The 22,400-nt window shown below is 49.6% G+C and overlaps 1 protein-coding gene across 3 annotated transcripts in view; it reads right to left on the reverse strand.

The window, feature by feature from the left end:
- Window positions 1-6,428, reverse strand: part of SLC29A2 (solute carrier family 29 member 2) — a 55,187-nt gene extending 48,759 nt beyond the window's left edge. Inside the window, exon 1 of one of the 3 annotated variants that reach the window (XM_073605239.1) lies at window positions 6,308-6,428. The gene's annotated coding sequence lies outside the window, so the exon portion shown is untranslated. Of the gene's footprint in view, window positions 1-5,979; window positions 6,153-6,307 lie in introns of those variants that run through there. The other 2 variants (XM_073605240.1, XM_073605238.1) reach the window with 2 other exon arrangements.
- Window positions 6,429-22,400: the final 15,972 nt, after the last annotated feature.

The raw sequence follows: 22,400 nt of genomic DNA on the forward strand, positions 1-22,400 counted from the left end.
CAGCAGGAGGTTGTGAGCGGCTCTCTATGGAGACGGTTCACATATCTTCACAGTGGCACCGGTGCCCTGTGCATCTTATAGTCCGTTTCAGGTCCGAATTCAGCCCAAAAATTCAGGCTGAAATCGGACCTGAAAACGGTAAGCAAGGACACACCGGACTCCTGCTGTAAGCCGCTGAGTGCTCATATGTGAACCCAGCCTTAAAGTCGGGATCACTCCAGAGTCAGGAGCGGCTATGAGGTCATCCAACAGCTGATGTTAGCCCACTGTTGGCTGAATATGGGTCACAGGAGTGCAGAACTAAGTCTCTCCTGTAACCCACAGAGCTCTGACCCTACTTCTCCTTTAAATGCATGTCTGTGTGCAGATCATTATTGCGCTCCACCCCCTGAACCCGGAAGAGTGTAAATGTGCTCTCAGTTACGATCACACATGCTGGTGATAGGAAACGGAACTTACTCCCAGAGGCAAGGTGGCAGAGAAGAGAGGAACAGGCAGCATGGTTATACTTGATGGAAGAGGAAGGCTGGCACTGTGGCCACTCAGACCTTTTCCACCAGAAGCACGGTCCACTGGTTATGACAAATTCATGGCCACCTCCGCAGCCCTGAGCTTTCTCTATGATAGAATGTATTCTATACATCACTGGCTACCTAGGAGAGTCCACCTCTGACCTGTAGCTTAAGTACACGTCCTTGGCCTTTGAGGGGTCATTCCCACAGGCATACGTGTATTTTCTGCAGGAAAAAAAAAAGGTTCTCACTGGCAGACCTAGAAGATCTTGTGTAAAGTAAACGCCTAATGTACTTGCAGAGAACCTGCAGTTGTGTCCTACTTTTTTTTGTGCACGACTAAACGCAGCGTACATTTTTGTATCTAGATTTAGCTGGATGTATGAGCCCACTTATTACTATAGTTCTACATTTGGATACATACAAAAATTAAAACGCAGTGTTCTCTTCTGCCCATGTGAATGAGCTTCAAAGCTAAACAGATCTCAGAAGACATTTACAGGATCTGGGCTGTAGATTGTCCTGGCTCTGTGCACCATGAGGGGAATCGATCAAAACCACAGCAGTCCCAAGACCCTTTTCACACTGGAGGCGTTTTTCAGGCACTACAGCGATAAAAATAGCGCCTGAAAAAAGCCTCAGCTGCAAACCCAGTGTGAAAGCCCTAGTGCTTTCACACTGGGGCACTGCGCTGGTAGGGCATCACAAAGTCCTGCCAGCAGCTTCTTTGCAGCGGTGAATACACTGCTCCTGCCCATTTAAAACAATGGGGCAGCGCCGCCATACCACCGGCAAAGCACCGCTGCAGCAGCGTTTTGCGGGTGGATTTAACCCTTTTTCGGCCGCAATTATAACCGCCCCGCTAGCAGCTGAATCGCGCCACTAAAATGACGGTAAAGCAGCGCCACTTTACCACCGACGCCCAGGGCGGCTCAGTGTGAAAGGGGTCTAAGGGACAACCAGCCAGCTTTTATCTTTCATTTTCGAAGCTTAAAGCGGAGTTCCACCGAAAAGTAGAACTTCCGGTTAAGTACCCCTCGTCCCATGACATGCCACAATTGGGGGTGGGAAGGGGGTGCTGGGTACCTGGTTTGGTTTCCCACTTCCTCCTTCCGACTGCCCCTCCCAGTAATGTTCTGGGACACGTGACAGGTCCCAGAACATTGCCTGGCCATTGACGGAGCACAGTGCTCGCCCGGCTGTGACAGTTCACAGCCGGGCACTCACAATGTCGGCGCCGAAGAGGAGGGAGAGAGAACAGACGCTTCAGGCGGCCGCATCGCTGGACCTTGGGACAGGTGAGTGTCTGTTTATTAAAAGTCAGCAGCTATACTTTTTGTAGCAGCTGACTTTTAATAAACTCAAAAACCAGTGGAAAAAAAATTGAAAGTCAGCAGCTACAAATACTGCAGCTGCTGACTTTTAATTGGACACTTACCTGTCCCAGGGTCCAGCGATGCGGGGGATCGAAGCCCCGCTCGTCTCCCCCTCCATTCGGCGGCACCGGCATTGCAACTGTGGGCGCCGGGCTGTGGCTTCACAGCCAGGCACCCACTGCGCAAGCGGCGCAGCGATTGGCCACTCAGTCATCTGGGACCTGTAATGGGTCCCAGATGATTGACAAGAGGGAGGGAGCAGAGCTGAGCCCTTCCTGTGCCAAGGGGAAGTGATGTCACCAGCCCAGGCACTGAAAGAAGGACTACGTGGGACCCCCTAGCAACAGGCATTTAGAGGTGAGTTAAACAAAAAAAAAAAAAATCCAAATTTTTTTTTTTTTTTTTTTTTATTTGAGTGGAACACCACTTTAAGTGAACACACAGAAGATAGCTCATTGGTTGCTATGCACAGTTGCTCCAGATTCTTTTAATCACCCCACAATGAATGTAAGCGAAGCATACATAACAATTGTATCCAGCCACCTTGAATGACGATAATGAAGGATGCAGATAAATATAGAAATGAAGCAGAAGTTGAATGGCTAATCGGTTTCAGAGGAGAAAACATTGCTGTGGCAGCTATAATAAGCACATCTACTGAGAACAGAACAAGCAGTGTGTGTGTATATATATATATATATATATATACCCGTATTTATCGGCGTATAACACGCACATTCATTTTAAGAGGGAAGTTTCAGGAAAAAAAACTTAAATTTTAAATAAGGAACTTTGAAGTAAAATAAGGGTCAGTGCCCATCTGCAGCCTCACCATTGCCATCAATGCAGCCTGATCAATGCCCATCTGCAGCCTCACAAGTGCCATCAGTGCAGCCTTACCATTGCCATCAATGCAGCAGCCTCACCATTGCCATCAGTGCAGCCTGATCGATGCCCATCTGCAGCCCAGAGGGGACAGGGAGGGGGGCGGGATGAGCGCCGACAGATTACATACAGTGAGAATTTCCTATGATAGACAGAACAGTGGTCCAATGGTGGCCCAGGAGACAGGAGTTCATATTATAGAGGCCAAGTAAACAGGAGATTCTCACTGTATGTAATCTGACGGTGCTCGTCCTGCCCCCCCCCTCCGAGGCAGCTAAAATTGAAGTATTGGCGTATAACACGCACGATTTGCACCCAATTTTCATGGTGAAAAAGTGAGTGTTATACGCCAATAAATACAATATATATATATATATATATATATATATATATATATATATATATATATATACACACATACACACACACACACATTTCCCTGAACTGCAAATGAAGACATGAGACGTGCGTGTGGCATTTGCCCCCCCCCCGTGTGAGGCATATGTGTGTGGCATTTACCCCCCGTGCGAGGCGTGTGTGTGGCATTTGCCCCCCCCCCGTGCAAGGCGTGTGTGTGGCATTTGCCCCCCCCCCCCCCTGCGAGACGTGTGTGTGGCATTTGCCCCCCCGTGCGAGGCGTGTGTGTGGCATTTGCCCCCCCGTGCGAGGCGTGTGTGTGGCATTTGCCCCCCCCGTGCGAGGCGTGTGTGTGGCATTTGCCCCCCCCGTGCGAGGCGTGTGTGTGGCATTTGCCCCCCCCGTGCGAGGCGTGTGTGTGGCATTTGCCCCCCCCCGTGCGAGGCGTGTGTGTGGCATTTGCCCCCCCCCGTGCGAGGCGTGTGTGTGGCATTTGCCCCCCCCCGTGCGAGGCGTGTGTGTGGCATTTGCCCCCCCCCGTGCGAGGCGTGTGTGTGGCATTTGCCCCCCCCCCGTGCGAGGCGTGTGTGTGGCATTTGCCCCCCCCCGTGCGAGGCGTGTGTGTGGCATTTGCCCCCCCCGTGCGAGGCGTGTGTGTGGCATTTGCCCCCCCCGTGCGAGGCGTGTGTGTGGCATTTGCCCCCCCCGTGCGAGGCGTGTGTGTGGCATTTGCCCCCCCCCGTGCGAGGCGTGTGTGTGGCATTTGCCCAACCCGTGCGAGGCATTTGCCCCCCCCGTGTGAGGCATGTATGTGTGGCATTTGCCCCCCCCGCGAGGCATGTATGTGTGGCATTTGCCCCCCCCCGTGTGAGGAGTGTGTGTGGCATTTGCCCCCCCCCCCCCCGTGTGAGGAGTGTGTGTGGCATTTGCCCCCCCCCCCGTGTGAGGAGTGTGTGTGGCATTTGCCCCCCCCCCCGTGTGAGGAGTGTGTGTGGCATTTGCCCCCCCCCCGTGTGAGGAGTGTGTGTGGCATTTGCCCCCCCCCCCGTGTGAGGAGTGTGTGTGGCATTTGCCCCCCCCCGTGTGAGGAGTGTGTGTGGCATTTGCCCCCCCCCCCGTGTGAGGAGTGTGTGTGGCATTTGCCCCCCCCCCCGTGTGAGGAGTGTGTGTGGCATTTGCCCCCCCCCCCGTGTGAGGAGTGTGTGTGGCATTTGCCCCCCCCCCCGTGTGAGGAGTGTGTGTGGCATTTGCCCCCCCCCCCGTGTGAGGAGTGTGTGTGTGGCATTTGCCCCCCCGTGTGAGGAGTGTGTGGCATTTGCCCCCCCGTGTGAGGAGTGTGTGTGGCATTTGCCCCCGATGTGAGGAGTGTGTGGCATTTGCCCCCGATGTGAGGAGTGTGTGGCATTTGCCCCCGATGTGAGGAGTGTGTGTGTGGCATTTGCCCCCGATGTGAGGAGTGTGTGTGTGGCATTTGCCCCCCGTGTGAGGAGTGTGTGTGTGGCATTTGCCCCCCGTGTGAGGAGTGTGTGTGTGGCATTTGCCCCCCGTGTGAGGAGTGTGTGTGTGGCATTTGCCCCCCGTGTGAGGAGTGTGTGTGTGGCATTTGCCCCCCGTGTGAGGAGTGTGTGTGTGGCATTTGCCCCCCGTGTGAGGAGTGTGTGTGTGGCATTTGCCCCCCGTGTGAGGAGTGTGTGTGTGGCATTTGCCCCCCGTGTGAGGAGTGTGTGTGTGGCATTTGCCCCCCGTGCGAGGCGTGTGTGTGCCATTTGCCCAACCCGTGCGAGGCATTTGCCCCCCCGTGTGAGGCATGTATGTGTGGCATTTGCCCCCCCCCCCCGTGTGGGGCATGTATGTGTGGCATTTGCCCCCCCCCGCGAGGCATGTATGTGTGGCATTTGCCCCCCCTCCCCCCGTGTGAGGAGTGTGTGTGGCATTTGCCCCCCCTCCCCCCGTGTGAGGAGTGTGTGTGGCATTTGCCCCCCCGTGTGAGGAGTGTGTGTGGCATTTGCCCCCCCGTGTGAGGAGTGTGTGTGGCATTTGCCCCCGTGTGAGGAGTGTGTGTGTGGCATTTGCCCCCCGTGTGAGGAGTGTGTGTGTGGCATTTGCCCCCCGTGTGAGGAGTGTGTGTGTGGCATTTGCCCCCCGTGTGAGGAGTGTGTGTGTGGCATTTGCCCCCCGTGTGAGGAGTGTGTGTGTGGCATTTGCCCCCCGTGTGAGGAGTGTGTGTGTGGCATTTGCCCCCCGTGTGAGGAGTGTGTGTGTGGCATTTGCCCCCCGTGTGAGGAGTGTGTGTGTGGCATTTGCCCCCCGTGTGAGGAGTGTGTGTGTGGCATTTGCCCCCCGTGTGAGGAGTGTGTGTGTGGCATTTGCCCCCCGTGTGAGGAGTGTGTGTGTGTGGCATTTGCCCCCCGTGTGAGGAGTGTGTGTGTGTGGCATTTGCCCCCCGTGTGAGGAGTGTGTGTGTGGCATTTGCCCCCCGTGTGAGGAGTGTGTGTGTGGCATTTGCCCCCCGTGTGAGGAGTGTGTGTGTGGCATTTGCCCCCCGTGTGAGGAGTGTGTGTGTGGCATTTGCCCCCCGTGTGAGGAGTGTGTGTGTGTGGCATTTGCCCCCCGTGTGAGGAGTGTGTGTGTGGCATTTGCCCCCCGTGTGAGGAGTGTGTGGCATTTGCCCCCCCGTGTGAGGAGTGTGTGGCATTTGCCCCCCGTGTGAGGAGTGTGTGGCATTTGCCCCCCGTGTGAGGAGTGTGTGTGTGGCATTTGCCCCCCGTGTGAGGAGTGTGTGGCATTTGCCCCCCCGTGTGAGGAGTGTGTGGCATTTGCCCCCCGTGTGAGGAGTGTGTGGCACTGACCTGCTTGAAGAGCCGATGAATCGATGTGCTCACCTCTAACAATGTGCTCTGTTTTAACACGTATTTTTTTCGGGAAATCCCAACACTTCCCACACACGAGGTGTTGTAATCCTAGTCATGGAGTGAGTGTCTGATTGCACAGCTCGATGACATTTCTCTACCCATACAGCCTCCCCCTCTTCCTGCCATGGTCCTCCCCCTGCTGTAGCAAGTACAAGTCACCCGAAGATAAACTTTAAGCCGCTCACTAATAGACAGCATATTCTGACCCTGTAACGTGCAATATATACAGCCGGCAGGGAGTAAAGCCTTCCACCGCAATGGTTACCTGTGTCAGTCCGTGCAGCTCCTTTGAAATTCCCGCTCAAGGTTCCCGCGATTTTTTTTCCCGGGTGTCTGTTTCCTTGATGTGAAGAGGAGGTTTCCTCCTCACCGAGGAAGTGTGTGATAGCATACACCCCTTGTATTGTGCTGCTAGAGACTGTGGTATGTAGGCCTGTAAGGTACACATTTAAACACTGCAGATTTCCAGTCATATAACAGTACGGTACACTTTTATGGACTCAAACACTTGTGTTAGAGACAGTGCCTGTGGCCCCTTTCACACTTGTGCGACTTTGGATATCAGGGTCGCATGACAAGTCATACCCCATGATTTGCAATGATAACCATTCATATGTGTGTGACAAAGTAGTTCCTGTACTACTTTGGTCCAACTTTGATGCGAGTTGAGGTTCATAGACCCATGGGCGTTGCTAGGTCTGCAAAAGATCTGGGCTAGAGCCCATAGCAGCGGTCACCAACCTTTTTGCAGGAGGAGGGGGGGTAAGGAAGTGCTTCAACTCATCATAATACAGAATCAGTGGGAGCCCTAGGCGTGTCACTTGCCACATCTCCTGCCACCAGATGCAGCATGTAACTTGCCACCGTCGCCTGTCACCAAATGCAGTGTGTCACTTGCCACCATCGCCTGTCATCAGATGCAGTTTGTTACTTGCCACCGTCACCTGCCACTAGATGTGGATTGTCACCTGCCACCTGATGTGGATTGTCACTTGCCACTGTCACCAGATGTGGATTGTCACTTGCCACGTCACCTGCCACCATTTGCAGATTGTCACTTGCCACGTCACCTGCCACCATTTGCAGATTGCCACATCACCTGCCACCATTTGCAGATTGTCAATTGCCACATCTCCTGCCACCATTTGCAGATTGTCACTTGCCACGTCACCTGGCACCAGATGTGGATTGTCACTTAGCAACCGATGTGGATTGTAACTTGACATGCCAGCCAGTGCCACCAACTGTGCATTGTCGCTGCATTGGTGGCAGGCTGGCAACACTGGTCCATTCAGTGAGAGTGAGGGCAGGAAAGCAGTGATGCAGGGCGGGCAGTGAGAGATGATGTCATCTCGCTGCTCCCCGCCACGCCTCCAACACTGAAGCAAGGGAGTCTGGCTGCAGAGTGGAGCTCCACCGATGACAGGAAGCATGTGACCTCCACTCCACAACGCTGTGAAGGCGGAAGAGCACTGATGTGTGCCGGCAGTGAGAGATGATGTCATCTCTCTGTACCTCGCTCCCACATTGAAGAGGCCCGGCTGTGAAGAGCGCTGATGTGGAGCAGTCGGAGAGAGATGATGTCATCTCTGCTCGTCCATCTGCTCACTTCTCTCCTCTCCTCCGCCTCTCTCATGCAGCCAGTCTGCCCGCCGCGGCCGCGGACTGCTGGTTAGGCAGGGACCCTGGGCCCCAGACTCAGGGCTATAGCCCCAATAGCCACCCCCTAGCGACACCTCTGCATAGACCTCAAGTTTACATGGGCATTCCCTGAAATCGCAGCAAAATCGCATTAAAATGCAGCTGCAAAATCGCACAACTTTCAAGTTGTGGCAGTGTGAAAGGGACCTGACTGTCCCTCTTCTGGGCCTGACAGAAAATGTAGAAATAATTGTGCTTTAACCACTTCACATCCTGGCTATTGTCAAATGACATCCACAGGAGGGATCTCCCATCCTGGGCGGGTGTCATATGACATCCTGGGCTTCCCGGCCGTCTAGGCTGCACGCGCCCGCCACGTTACTCGGGAGCCGGTGCGCGTGCTGGGCGGCATTTCCGCCGGGCACTCGCGATTGCCAATAACAGAGCCGGGACGTGGATCTGTGTGTTTAAACACATCACTGCTGTCAATCAATGCCCATCAGTGCCACCCATCAATGCCTATCAGTACCGCCTATCCGTGCCACCTATCAGTGCCCACCAGTGCTGCCTATCAGTGTCCATCAGTGCTGCCTATCAGTGCCCACCAGTGCCGCCTATTAGTGCCCATCAGTGCCGCCTATCAGTGCTCATCAGTACAACATATCAGTGCCACCTAATCAGTGCCCATAAGTGCCACCTCATCAATGCCCACCAGTTCAGCCTATCAGTTCCCATCAGTGCCACCTCATTAGCGCACATCAGTGAAGGCGGAAAATTACTTAGTTACAAAATTTACTGAAAGAAAAAAAGTAAAAAACATTTTTATTCCAAACATTTTTGGTCGTTTTTTTTTTTTGTAAAAAATAAAAAACTCAGCAGTGATTAAATATCACAAAAAGAAAGCTCTATTTGTGTGAAGAAAATTATAAAAAAATTGTTTGGGTACAGTGTAGCACGACTGCGCAATTGTCTTTCAAAGTGTGACAGCGCTGAAAGCTGAAAAATGGCCTGGGCAGGAAGGGGGTGTAAGTGCCGGTACGCAAGTGGTTAAAGAGGAGGTCCGCTCACCCAATGAAAAATTAACTACAAATACTGCAGCTGCTGACTTTTAATATAACCCTTTCATGCCTAAACCCAGTGGCGTCGCTAGGGGGTGGCTTTTGGGGCTATAGCCCTGAATCCGGGGCCCATAGCCCCGAGTCTCTGCAGGGGTCCCCAAGAGGAGGGGAGGCTCTCTGGTGACCCTGATCTAAGTGGGGGGCTCTCTGGGGACCCTGATGCAAGGGGGAGGCTCTCTGGGGGCCCTGATGCAAGGGGGAGGCTCTCTGAAGACCCCGATTTAAGGGGGAGGCTCTCTGGGGACCCTGATGTAAGTGGGGGGCTCTATGGGGACCCTGATGCAAGGGGGGACTCTCTGGGGACCCTGATGCAAGGGGAGGGGGCTCTCTGGGGAACCTGATGTAAAGGGGGGCTCTCTGGGGACCCTGATGTAAGGGGGGCTCCCTAGGGACCCTGATGTAAGTGGGACACACACACATATATTACTGTATATACATGTGTATGCCCACCCAAGTGTATGACTTTCTTTACCACGCTCTAGCCCCAGATCTTTTGTAGACCTAGCAACGCCCGTGCCTAAGCCTATTTCTGACATTTGTTACAAGTTAAAATCCATATTTTTTGCTAGAAAATTGCTTAGAACCCCCAAACATTATATGTTTTTTTTTAAACAGAGACCCTAGAGAATAAAATGGCGATTGTTGCAATATTTTATGCTACATGGTATTTGCACAGCGGTCTTTCAAACGCAATTTTTGGGGAAAAACACTTATGAATTAAAAAAAAAAATGAAACAGTAAAGTTAGCCAAAATTTTTTTGTACAATGTGAAAGATGATGTTACGCTGAGTAAATAGATAACTAACATGTCACGCTTTGAAATTGTGCACGCCCGTGGAATGGCAACAAACTACAGTACCTAAACATCCTAAACCTAAACATCTCCATAGGCAACGTTTTAAAAAAATGTAACGGTTACCAGGTTAGAGTTACAGAGGAGGTCTTTTGCTAGAATTATTGCTCTCGCTCTAACGATCGTGGCCATACCTCACATGTGTGATTTGAACACCGTTTACATATGCGGGCGTGACTTACGCATTCGGTTTCTTTGCTGCGCGAGATCACGGGGACAGGGGCGCTTTAAAACATTTTTTTTTCTTTCTTTTTTTTACATTGTCACTTTAAAAAAAAAAAAATCTGATCACTTCTATTGCTGTCACAAGGAATGTAAACATCCCTTGTGACAGTAATAGGTGGTGTACAGGTACTCTTTTGCACTTCAAACTTTTCAGATCGCCAAAAACGGCGATTCTGAATACTGTATATTTTTTTTAATTGGCGCCACTGGCAGCCGAGTAAACTGGAAGTGACGTTGCTTCCGTGTTTTTACATAGGAGACTGGAACAAAGCTGTTTCCAGCTTTGTTCCAGTTTCACTCTAGCCAGCGGAAGTGCCGGATCTGATCTCCCGGTGGGACGGGAGGCCCGGGAAGAGCGGCAGGAGGGGGGGACGTCCACTCCCACTCCTTTAGGATTGCAGCCGAGAGGCTTTTAGCCGCATTGTTTGTAATCCCTAAAGATCCGACCGCCCGCTCTAAAAAACGGTATCGGGGTGATGCCTGCAGCTGCAGGCATCATCCCCGTATAACCCATTAAAACGGAGGCCGCATATGTGCGTACGGTCGGCGCTAAGGGGATAAGGACACTCCAGGGAGCCCGCAATGTCGGCACCCCAGCTGATCTTCGGATCGGCTGTCGGGTGCAGCCGCCGCCATTGTCTTTAAGGGAACCCGGAAGTGAAGCCTTTCAGCTTCACAGCTGGTCCCCTACTGCGCATGCTCAATGCACATTGCACTTTCTAATTGGCCCGATGGTGGAGGGAAGAAGGAGAGGGACCGAGCTACGCTGCAAATGTGGCACCGGAGGGGGGGAGGAGTAGAATAAGTGGAAGTTGAAACTTTTGGGTGGAACTCCACTTTAAACCTAGGTTCACATTGGCACAATTTGGCATGTGATTTGACATGTAAAATCGCATGTTAAATCGGCAGCTATTGCAGGCAATGGCACCGTCCGAATCGGTGTGGCGTCACACCGATTCCCAAAAGTAGTTCCTGTACTACTTTTGGCGACTTCGGGGGGAAGTCGAACTGCATTGCCGGGTTCAAATTGATTTCTAACACACAGCAATGTGAACCTAGAAACTGTAGCTGCTAACTTTAATCATAAGGACACTTACCTGTCCAGGAATCCCGATATGTCAGCACCCCAAGCCGATTCGTCCATTGGCTCAGGGAGCAGGCGCTGGCATTGCAAGTAAGGGAAACCGGCAGTGAAGCCTTCAGGCTTCACAGCCAGTTTCCTACTGCGCATGCGCTTTCTGAATGGTCTCATTGTCTTCTGGGATGCACACAGGTCCCAAAAGGGAACAGGGGATAGGAGGAGGGGATGGACATGGTGTATATTGCCATGCAGCGATATTACCCGGAAGTGGGAGAGGGTACCTGTCAAAACCACTTACCCGCTCCCCCCAAAAACTGTCAAATGTGGCAATGGAGCAGGGGAGGGTGCAAACAAGCAGAGCTTCCCCTTTTGGGTGTAGCTGCACTTTAATTACAAAAGCAAATGTTAAAAGCAAACAAAATCTTGAACTACTTTTAAACAACATTCGAAAGTTCTGAGAGTTTTCGTACAGTTTTATTTGAAATTCTTCTAGTGTATACCCAGCTATAAAGTGAACCTTTACTTTGAGCACAGCGAATACCATAACAGGTACATTATACTATATGGTTTATATGATGTATGTATTTTCCTTAACCACTACCCCACTAGATCATTCGATGGGGGAAATACAAAGATATTCTGTGTATAGGGGATCATATCGCACCCCCTGTGTCTTCCAACAATGCAGTACCTCGTGTCTGAGTGTGGGGGTACATGAGCAGTGTTCAGGTTCACCTGCTCAGCAAATAGAAACTTGGGTCCATGTCTAGGCATGAGCCGAACATTCCCCGGTTTGGTTCGCACCAGAACATACGAACAGACAAAAAATTTGTGCGAACATCATTAAAGTCTATGGGACGCAAACGTGAAAAATCAAAAGTGCTCATTTTAAAGGCTTATATGCAAGTTACTTTCATAAAAAGTGTATGGGGACCTGGGTACTGCCCCAGGGGACATGTATCAATGCAAAAAAAAGTTTTAAAGATGGCAGTTTTTTCAGGAGCAGTGATTTTAATAATGCTTAAAGTGAAACAATAAAAATGAAATATTTCTTTAAATATCGTGCCTGTGGGGTCCCCTTAGTCTGCCTGTAAAGTAGCGCATTTTTCCCATGTTCATTACAGTCCTGCAGCAATTTGACATTTCTAAAAGGAAAAAATGTCATTCAAAATTGCTTGTGACTGTAATGTATTGCTGGATCCGGGCAATATACACAAAAAATCATTGGAAAAAAACGGCGTGGGTTCCCCCCAGTCCATTACCAAGCCCTTCGGGTCTGGTATGGATATTAAGGGGAACCCCATGCCAAAATTTTTAAAAAATGGTGTGGGGATCCCCCCAAAATCCATACCAGGCCCTTCAGGTCTGGTATGAAGTTTAAGGGGAACCACGCACCAAAATAAAAAAAATGGCGTGCCCCCCCCCCCCAAATCCATACCATATCCTTATCCGAGGTCGGGGGGGGGGGCAAGAGAGAGAAATACACTGCACTGCCTGCACACCACTAACTAAGCTGCCTATTATCTCTTCATTCATTACACTATACAGCCGCCGTGTAAGCAGCAGCCTTATATAGTGTGGGGTGTGAACTTAGCCCCCTGAGCCACGATTGGCAAAAGGCACCCTGCCTTTGGTCAATTATGTCTCTCTCAGCAGAGCGCGCTGTGATTGGCCAAAGCATGCAGGTCAGGTGCATGCTTTGGCCAGTCATCATACAGCAATGCACTGCGATCTCGCAGTGCATTATGGGGTGTTCTGCGGCACTCGACTTTCCCGCGAACACCCCTTATGTTCGGTTCATTTTAGAACAAACGAACACCTGATGTTCGAGTTGAACTTATGTTCGACTCGAAATGCGGGCTTATCCCTATCCATTGGAGTTCCTGTCACCAGCATCAGCATTGCTTTGGAGGATGCAGCTGGATGTAAAAAAACTTTTTATTTTATTTTATATCAAGCATACAATGCAGTGTGCCAAAACAAAACACCAAAAGTGAACCAAAAAAGTGTATGTGAACACACACATAAAAGTGCTCTCTGGGTATGCATTGGCCCCAATACGAAGAGGTAGAACCCTTGCCTGACCCCCCATGGAGCGTAGGACTTCTGGTGGGGGTAAGGGCTGGTTCACGCTGGTACGACAAGAGCTCTGACTTTATGGCATGTCAAAATCAATGGTTTCCTAAGAGAGCCGATCTTAACTGGTCTGACTTGTGTCTGTCCGACTTTTGAAAAATTTCCTGCACAAGGGTCCGGAACCCCACACCAAAAATAAAAAAACGGCGTGGGGTCCCCCCAAAATCCATACCAGACCCTTATCTGAGCATGCAGCCCGGTAGGCCAGGAAAGGGGGGACAAGCAAGCGGCCCCCTCTCCTGAACCATACCAGGCCACATGCCCTCAACATGGGGTGGGTGCTTTGGAGCAGGGGACTCTGCAGCCCCCACCCCAAAGCACATTGTCCCCATGTTGATGGGGACAAGGGTCTCTTCCCCACAACCCTGGGCTGTGGTTGTGGGGGTGTGCGGGCAGGGGGCTTATTGGAATCTGGAAGTCCACTTTAACAAGGGGGCCCCCAGATCCTGCCCCCGATGTGAATGAGTAGGGGTACATAGTACCCCTACTCCTTCACCCAAAAAAAAAGTGTAGTTTAAAAAAAAAACATGAGACGGTTTTTGACAAGTCCTTTATTTAAAATTACTATTGTCCCCCGTGGTAGCTCCAACTTCAATCACAATGTCTTCCTCTGCCTCCGTCAACTCGCTGAAAAAAAAAATGCTCCTCTGATGCTGGCTCCTGTCATTCTGTCAGCTCCGGTGTGTAACAGTTCTTATATAGCGATAGGGGGTGGCCATGCGGTAACGTAACCCGGAGACCCCCGACCCTATTTGATGTCACAAACCCATTAATAATGGGTCCGTGATGTCACAAAGGGGCAGGGTCTCGGGGTTACGTCACCACATGGCCATGCCCCATAGCTTTATAAGAACTGTTACATAGTTACCTAGTTAGTCAGGTTGAAAAAAAGACAACAGTCCATCTAGGTCAACCTATAAAAAGGGAAAAAGAAAACAAAGATCATACAATCCCATATACACAATCCACAGTTGATCCAGAGGTAGGCAAAAATTAAAACAGCAAGGCATGATCCAATTTGCTCCAGCAAGGGAAAAAATTCCTTCCTGTTCCCCCGAGAGGCATTCGGATATTCCCTGGATCAACTTTACCTATAAATGTTAGTATCCAGTTATATTATGTACATTTAGGAAAGAATCCAGGCCTTTTTTAAAGCAATCTACTGGCCAGAACCACCTCTTGAGGGAGTCTATTCCACATTTTCACAGCTCTTATGCCCCGTACACACGAGCCGAAATTCCACCAGCAAAAGCCCGATGAGAGCTTTTGGTTCGAAAATGCGACCGTGTGTATGCTCCATCGGACTTTTGCTGGCGGAATTCCAGCCAGCAAAAGATTGAGAGCATGTTCGCAATTTTTCGGTCGGAAAAAGTTCAGATCGGAAATTCCGATCGTCTGTGCCAATTCCGACGCGCAAAATTCCCACACATGCTCAGAAACAATTCAACACATGCTCGGAAGCATTGAACTTCATTTTCTCGGCTCGTAGTAGTGTTTTACGTCACTGCGTTCTTGACAGTCAAAAGTTCAGTGAACTTTTATGTGACCATGTGTATGTAAGCCAAGCTTGAGCAGAATTCCGTCGGAAAAACCATCCAACATTTTTCCTACGGAAATTCCGCTCTTGTGTATGTGGCATTACTGTGAAGAAACCTTTCCAAATTTAGATATTAAATCTCTTTTCCTCTAGACGTAAAGAGTGCCTCCTTGTCCTTTGTGATGACCTTTTTTTTTTTTTAGAAATTTCTTTTTATTGAACATGTTTTTAATATCTCTATGATGACCTTAAACTGAATAACTCAAGACCAAGTTCACTATATGGACCACTTATGTATTTGTACATATTTACCATATCCCCCCTTAATCTCCTCTTCTCAAGAGAGAATACATTCAGTTCCTCTAATCTTTCCTCATAGCTGAGCTCCTCCATGTCTCGTATCAGTTTGGTTGCCCTTCTCTGCACTTTCTCCAGTTCCCTGATATCCTTTTTGAGAAGTGGTGCCAAAAACTAAACTGCATATTCCAGAGGAGGTCTTAATGATTTGTACAGGGGCAAAATTAGATGTCTCTCTCTGGAGTCCATACCTCTCAAAACAAAGGATTTTGTTCGCTTTGGAAGCCGCAGATTGGCATTGCATGCTATTTTTAAGCTTATGATCTACCAAAACACCCAGATCCTTCTCCACCATTGATTCCCCCAGTTGTACTCCCCCCTGTCAGACATCGGAGCTGACAGAATGGTGGGAGCCAGCGTCAGAAGAGGAGCGTGTTTTTTTTTTTTTTCAGCGGGTCGGCGGAGGAAGACATCCTGACTGACATTGGAGCTACCACGGGGGGACATTAGTTATTTTTAATAAAGTTAAATATAAAGTACTTGTGCGCTGCTATGGACCTTACAACCACCCAAAACTGATATACAAAATAAATACCAAAGAATAATATATCACCCTAAAAAATACACATGAAAAAGCTGCAACCATTAGCAAATATCAAAGAGATGGCCTTACTGGTGTAGATTTGGTCAGGGGACACACTGGGCACCTTTGCTGCCAGTGTGCTCTGTGTTGGGTGTCCAGTGCGTCCCCTGTGCCTTTAACCACATGCCGGCCAGCGCATATACATTGGCACAACGGCATGGCTGGGCAAATGGGCGTACAGGTACGTCCCCTTTAAATCGCGGCATTGTGGGCGCATGCCGCATACTCCATAACCGTGCCCGCGGGTCCCGCGGACTTAATATCCGCCGGGGGCCTGCGATCGTGTCATGGAGAGACCGAACGGGGAGATGTAAACAAGGCATTTCCCTGTTCTGCCTAGCAACACGACAGAGATCTACTCTGAGCAGTGATCTCTGTCATGTTCTAGTGAGGCAACCCCCCCCCCCCACAGTTAGAATCACTCCCTAGGACACACTTAACCCCTTGATCGCCCCCTAGTGTTTAACCCCTTCCCTGCCAGTGTCATTTACACAGTAATCAGTGCATTTTTATAGCACTGATCGCTGTAGAAATGACAATGGTCCCAAAAGAGTGTCAAAAGTGTCCGATATGTCCACCATAATGTCGCAGTCATGATAAAAAAGAGCAGATCGCCACCATTACTAATAAAAAAAAGAAATTAATAATAAAAATGCCATAAATCTATTCCCTATTTTGTAGACACTATAACTTTTGGGCAAACCAATCAATATACGCTTCTTGCGATTTTTTTTTTTTTTTTTTACCAAAAATATGTAGAAGAATACATATCGGCCTAAACCGAGAAAGAAATTTTGTTTTCAAAATATATTTTTTGGGGATATTTATTATAGCAAAAAGTAAAAAATATTGCTTTTTTTTTCAAAATTGTTGCATTTTTTTGTTTATAGCGCAAAAAATAAAAACCACAGAGGTGATCAAATACCATCAAAAGAAAGTTCTATTTGTGGGGAAAAAAGGACGTCAATTTTGTTTGGGTGCAACGTCGCATGACTGCGTCAGTTGTCAGTTAAAGCGACGCAGTGCCGTATCACAAAAAGTGCTCTGGTCAGGAAGGGGGTAAACCCTTTCGGGGCTGAAGCAGTTAAGGAGGACTGGGCTACCTCCAGGCCCACCTGCCCCTTCTATCCATTAGAATGCATGTGCTCCCACTGTGGAAACACTCATAAATTTAGTAGTGTTAGGACTGCAAGCAATACACAGGGTGTCCCGTAAAGAGGCCTTACAGCTTACACATGCGTTTGCAAATGTGTGCTAACTAAACCCCTGTTTTTAACGCAGACTGTTGGACAGGTTAATTTGGTTGGTAAGCTGACTGGTTGGTGAGTTGAGCTGGGAATGTTCTCTGTTTTTTTCTTTCATGCGTTTGCCCTTCCATGTGCTCCTTGCTGTGAAGGCCAGTTATAGGTGGGGGCAGGGGCCATCTCTTTTTACTGGTATTATGTACCTGTGACAGACCTAGCCAGGACAGAGGCTTTTGGAGGGGACTGAATGCAAGCCTCTTGCCCACTGATTATGGGCCCTGGCATTTGGGAGAATGGTGCTCTCTGTGAGCTCTATGCATGGGGACCCTGGAGGTGGTATTACTTTAGATTCAGGTACATGTCCCCCCAAGACACACAGACTCTGGGAACCGTTTATATGCCATATTAGAATAGTGACTGATTAATACTGTTGAGACTCATACTGTTAGATGCTAATGTCATCAACTTAAGCTATCTGTCTTTTGTCTGCTATAATGTGTTTATTGTAAATAAGTCTAGTGTGGGCTCTAAGGGTCTTTTTCACCCATTGTTATTTGTGTTAATTAACTCTGCCACTGTGTGAAGCTCGGTGACCACACGTCTGTCAAAAAAGGTCATGTCTCTTAGTCACCTAGGCTGGATAAAGGATTAGATAATTAGCTCATGTTAATTAGGTTAGGTTTTAGTCATCCTGTTGTATATATTTGTGTGAGATCTCAAATAAAAGGCTATTCCTGATGTACTCCAAGACTGGTGTTGTCTAGTTCTTGGGGGTTCCTATAGCCAGATCCATTGGGCTCGTGTTCCAGGACTTAGGAAGCGATATACTGACGGAAGCACTCAAGCGGAGTGTGGGACATTCCTTTACAGTACCCCATACTCATTCACATGGGGGTGCGGGGTCTCTTAAAGGGGGCTTCCAGATTCCGATAAGCCCCCTGCCTGCAGCCCCCCATGTGGGGGCAGGTGGGCCTGGAAGTAGCCTAGTCCTCCTTAAAGGCACAGGGGGCACACTGGACACTCAGCACAATGGCAGCAAAGGTGCCCAGTGTGTCCCCTGACCAAATTTACACCAGTAACAAACAGATGGCTCCTGCCCCCACCTATAACTTGCCTTCACAGCAAGGAAGTGTGTACCCCATACTTATTCACATGGGGGGGTGGGATCTGCCCCACCTTACTGGTGTAAATTTGGTCAGGGGACACACTGTACACCTTTGCTGCCATTGTGCTATGTGAAAAGTCGGATCAAAATCGGATCCTGTTAAAGTCGCATGGAAGTCGAAAACCTGAAGTCGCAGAGCAAAGTCGATTCCGAAGTCATGCGACTTTCGTCCTGGATCAGTGTGAACATGGCCTAAGTCTGACTTAGGTTCACCTAGCCAAAAAAAAGGCCCGGAGGACCCTGCTTCACATGATTAGCTGAAGCCGAACATCAAGTACTAGGTGGAGGGCTTTCTGGAAGAGAGCCCCCCCCTCAAGCAGTGGAGGAGGGAACCTAATGGCCACACACCCCCTATCCCCTAGACTTCAGACTTTAGGGTAGGCCCAAAGACCCACATGCTAGCATCTGAGTGAACAAAAAAATACACAAAAGCAGGGTGACATAAATGTGGAAAACTGGGAGTGAAAACACTTACCTATCCCCCCACTGTGAGGGAATGAGTTATAAATATATGTGAGCTGTTGAGAATGGAAAAACTTATCTACCAATATAGGGGTAATGTGTATAAATTCAAGAGGGTATGGGTACCGTGGTTGGATGTTCCGGGGCTTGCACCATGGATAGGCTGCTTCAGCCCAATGATGGCTAGGTTGGTTCCTCAATGCAGGGTATAATGATAGCAAACCCAAGAGGTGACAATTACAATATATCACAAAAGTGAGTACACCACATTTTTGTAAATATTTGATTATATCTTTTCATGTGACAACACTGAAGAAATGACACTTTGCTACAATGTAAAGTAGTGAGTGTACAGCTTGTATAACAGTGTAAATTTGCTGTCCCCTCAAAATAACTCAACACACAGCCATTTATGTCTAAACTGCTGGCAACAAAAGTGAGTACAACCCTAAGTAAATATGTCCAAATTGGGCCCAATTAGCCATTTTCCTTCCCTGGTGTCATGTGACTCGTTAGTGTTACAAATTCTCAGGTGTGAATGGGGAGCAGGTGTGTTAAATTTGGTGTTATCGCTCTCACTCTCTCATACTGGTCACTGGAAGTTCAACATGGCACCTCATGGCAAATAACTCTCTGAGGATATGAAAAAAAGAATTGTTGCTCTACATAAAGATGGCCTAGGATATAAGAAGATTGTCAAGACTCTAAAAACTGAGCTGCAGCACAGTGGCCAAGTCCATACAGTGGATTAACAGGACAGGTTCCACTCAGAACAGGCCTCACCATGTTCGATCAAAGAAGTCGAGTGAACGTGCTCAGCGTTATTTGCAGAGGTTGTCTTTGGGAAATAGACGTATGAGTGCTGCCAGCATTGCTGCAGAGGTTGAAGGGGTGGGGGGTCAGCCTCTCAGTGCTCAGACCATACGCCACACACTGCATCAAATTGGTCTGCATGGCTGTCATCCCAGAAGGAAGCCTCTTCTAAAGATGATGCACAAGAAATCCGCTGACAGTTTGCTGAAGACAAGCAGACTGAGGACATGGATTACTAGAACCATGTCCTGTGGTCTGATGAGACCAAGATAAACATATTTGGTTCAGATGGTGTCAAGCATGTGTGGCAGCAACCAGGTGAAGAGTACAAAGACAAGTGTGTCTTGCCTACAGTCAAGTATGGTGGTGGGAGTGTCATGGTGTGGGGCTGCATGAGTGCTGCCAGCACTGGGAAGCTACAGTTCATTCAGGGAACCATGAATGCCAACATGTACTGTGACATACTGAAGCAGAGCATGATCCCCTACCTTTGGAGACTGGGCCGCAGGGCAATATTCCAACATGATAACGACCCCAAACACACCTCCAAGACGACCACTGCCTTGCTGAAGAAGCTGAGGGTAAAGGTGATGGACTGGCCAAGCATGTCTCCAGACCTAAATCCTATTGAGCATCTGTGGGGCATCCTCAAACAGAAGGTAGAGGAGCGCAAGGTCTCTAACATCCACCAGCTCCATGATGTCTTAATGGAGGATTGGAAGAGGACTCCAGTGGCAACCTGTGAAGCTTTGGTGAACTCCATGCCCAAGAGGGTTAAAGCATTGCTGGAAAGTAATGGTGGCCAGACAAAATATTGACACTTTGGGCCCAATTTGGACAATTTCACTTAGGGGTGTACTCACTTTTATTGCCAGCGGTTTAGACATTAATGGCTGTGTGTTGAGTTATTTTGAGGGGACAGCAAATTTACACTGTTATACAAGTTGTACACTCACTACTTTACATTGTAGCAAAGTGTCATTTCTTCAGTGTTGTCACATGAAAATATATAATAAAATATTTACAAAAATATGAGGGGTGCACTCACTTTTGTGAGATACTGTAGGTCTCTGAGATGGGTGCATAAAACAAAATAGAAATGTTTCATATTGTCTTTGGTAATGTACTAATGTGGTTAATATTTTTCTTGATTTGATCTCAGTGGTGGGTGTGTTTCTGCTGTAACTTACACTGATATGTACTGTTGGCAATGTATGTTGCTGCATTTTCAATAAGGGCCAGTTCACACAAGAGATGAGCTTGATGTTCAGGTCGAAAATAAGTTCAACTCAAACATCGGGTGTTCGCCAGTTCGCAGAACAGCGAACATTATGGAGCGTTTGCGGAAAATTTGAGCGCCGCTGAGAGGCCCGTAATGCACTGCAAGATCACAGTGCATTGCTGTATGATGACTGAATCAAAGCGCACTCTGCTAAGAGAGCCATAATTGGCCAAAGGCATGGTGCCTTTGGCCAATCATGGCTCAGGGGGACTAAGTCCACGCCCCACACTATATAAGGCTGCTTACACGGCGGCCCTGTGTAGTGTTCTTGGCATGGACAGAGAGTTAGCTTGATTTAGATTATCCATTTAGTAACCGCCCCATAGCCGAATGATGGCTACAGGGCGGTTTGTTAACTCTGGGAGGGCGTATAGTGACGTCCTCCCACAGAATCGTTCCCGCGTGCCCCCTGGGGTGAGCACACGGGAACATCCGTGCTCGCCGTGTTCATGGGACCTGGCGCAACAGGGATCGCGGTAAAGGGCCAATGACAGCGGCCCTTTACCACGTGATCGCTCCGTCCAATGACGGAGCAATCACAAATGTCAACAAAGACAGTCAAGCAGGGTCATCACAAGTTCATCCCTCTCCTCTCCTCATACCGATGCAGCGTGAGAGGAGAGCAATCCTGTGCCAAACTGAGTTTTATTTTATCTAGCCGTGCCCAGCAGTGCCCAACAGGGCCACAACAGTGCCATCTGTGCCACATCTGTGTCATCTGTACCACCTGTGCCACCTGTGCCACCTCTGTGCCACACAAGTACACACCAGTGCCACCTGTGCTCATCAGCGCCACTGCAGTGTCACATCAGTGCCGCCTGTGCCCACCAGTGCTCACCAGTGCCGTCTGTGCCCACCAGTGCCGCCTGTGTGCTAATCAGTGCCACCAGAGCCACACCAGTGCAACCAGAGCCACACCAGTGCCACTACAGTGCACACCAGTGCCACCTGTGCCCATCAGTGCCACCTGCGCCACTGCAGTGCCACATCAGTGCCGCCTGTGCCCATCAGTGCCGCCTGTGCCCATCAGTGCTCATCTGCACCACTGCAGTGTCAAATCAGTGCCGCCTGCTGTGCCCACCAGTGCCACCTCTGCCCACCAGTGCCGCCTGCGCCCACCAGTGCCACCAGAGCCACACCAGTGCAACCAGAGCCACACCAGTGCCACTACAGTGCACACCAGTGCCACCTGTGCCACTGCAGTGCCACATCAGTGCCGCCAGTGCCCATCAGTGCCGCCTGTGCCCACCAGTGCCACCACAGTGCTCTGCAGTGCAGCCTCACCAGCCACCAGTATGGCAAAAAAATATTTTATTAGAGAGGAGGCCTACCAGCTTCTAAGCATGACCGATGAGAGCAGTGGGGAGCTCTCTGAGTCTCAGTCCGATTCGGACTATGAACCCATTACAAGCAGCGGATCTGATACAGAATCGGAAGAGGTATGTGTGCCCGTGAAAAGAAGGCGTTCTGGCATGGAGCAGCAGCCTACTACCAGCAGTGCAGGGCCATCGACCTCGTGAGCAGTGCCGTCCACCTCGAGAGCAGTGCCGTCCACCTCGAGAGCAGTGCCGTCCACCTCAAGAGCAGTGCCGTCCACCTCAAGAGCAGAGTCATCCACCTCAAGCGCAGTGCCACTACAACAAAGGCCAGGCACCAGTAGGGTGTCATCTCAGCCCCAAAGGGATAGGGGCCATGCCAGCCTTCCCTATGCCCTTCAAAACCCCCTGTGGCTTCCCCCTAATCCCGGAGCAGCAAATATCCCCCCTTTCACCGCTCAGCCAGGTGTCCAGGTGAACACCGATGATTTTGCCATGCTTGATTTTTTTCATTTGATTTTCACCGAAGACTTACTATCGTCCAT

This window comes from Aquarana catesbeiana, linkage group LG11, assembly GCF_042186555.1.
Source record: "Aquarana catesbeiana isolate 2022-GZ linkage group LG11, ASM4218655v1, whole genome shotgun sequence".
NCBI lineage: Eukaryota > Metazoa > Chordata > Amphibia > Anura > Ranidae > Aquarana > Aquarana catesbeiana.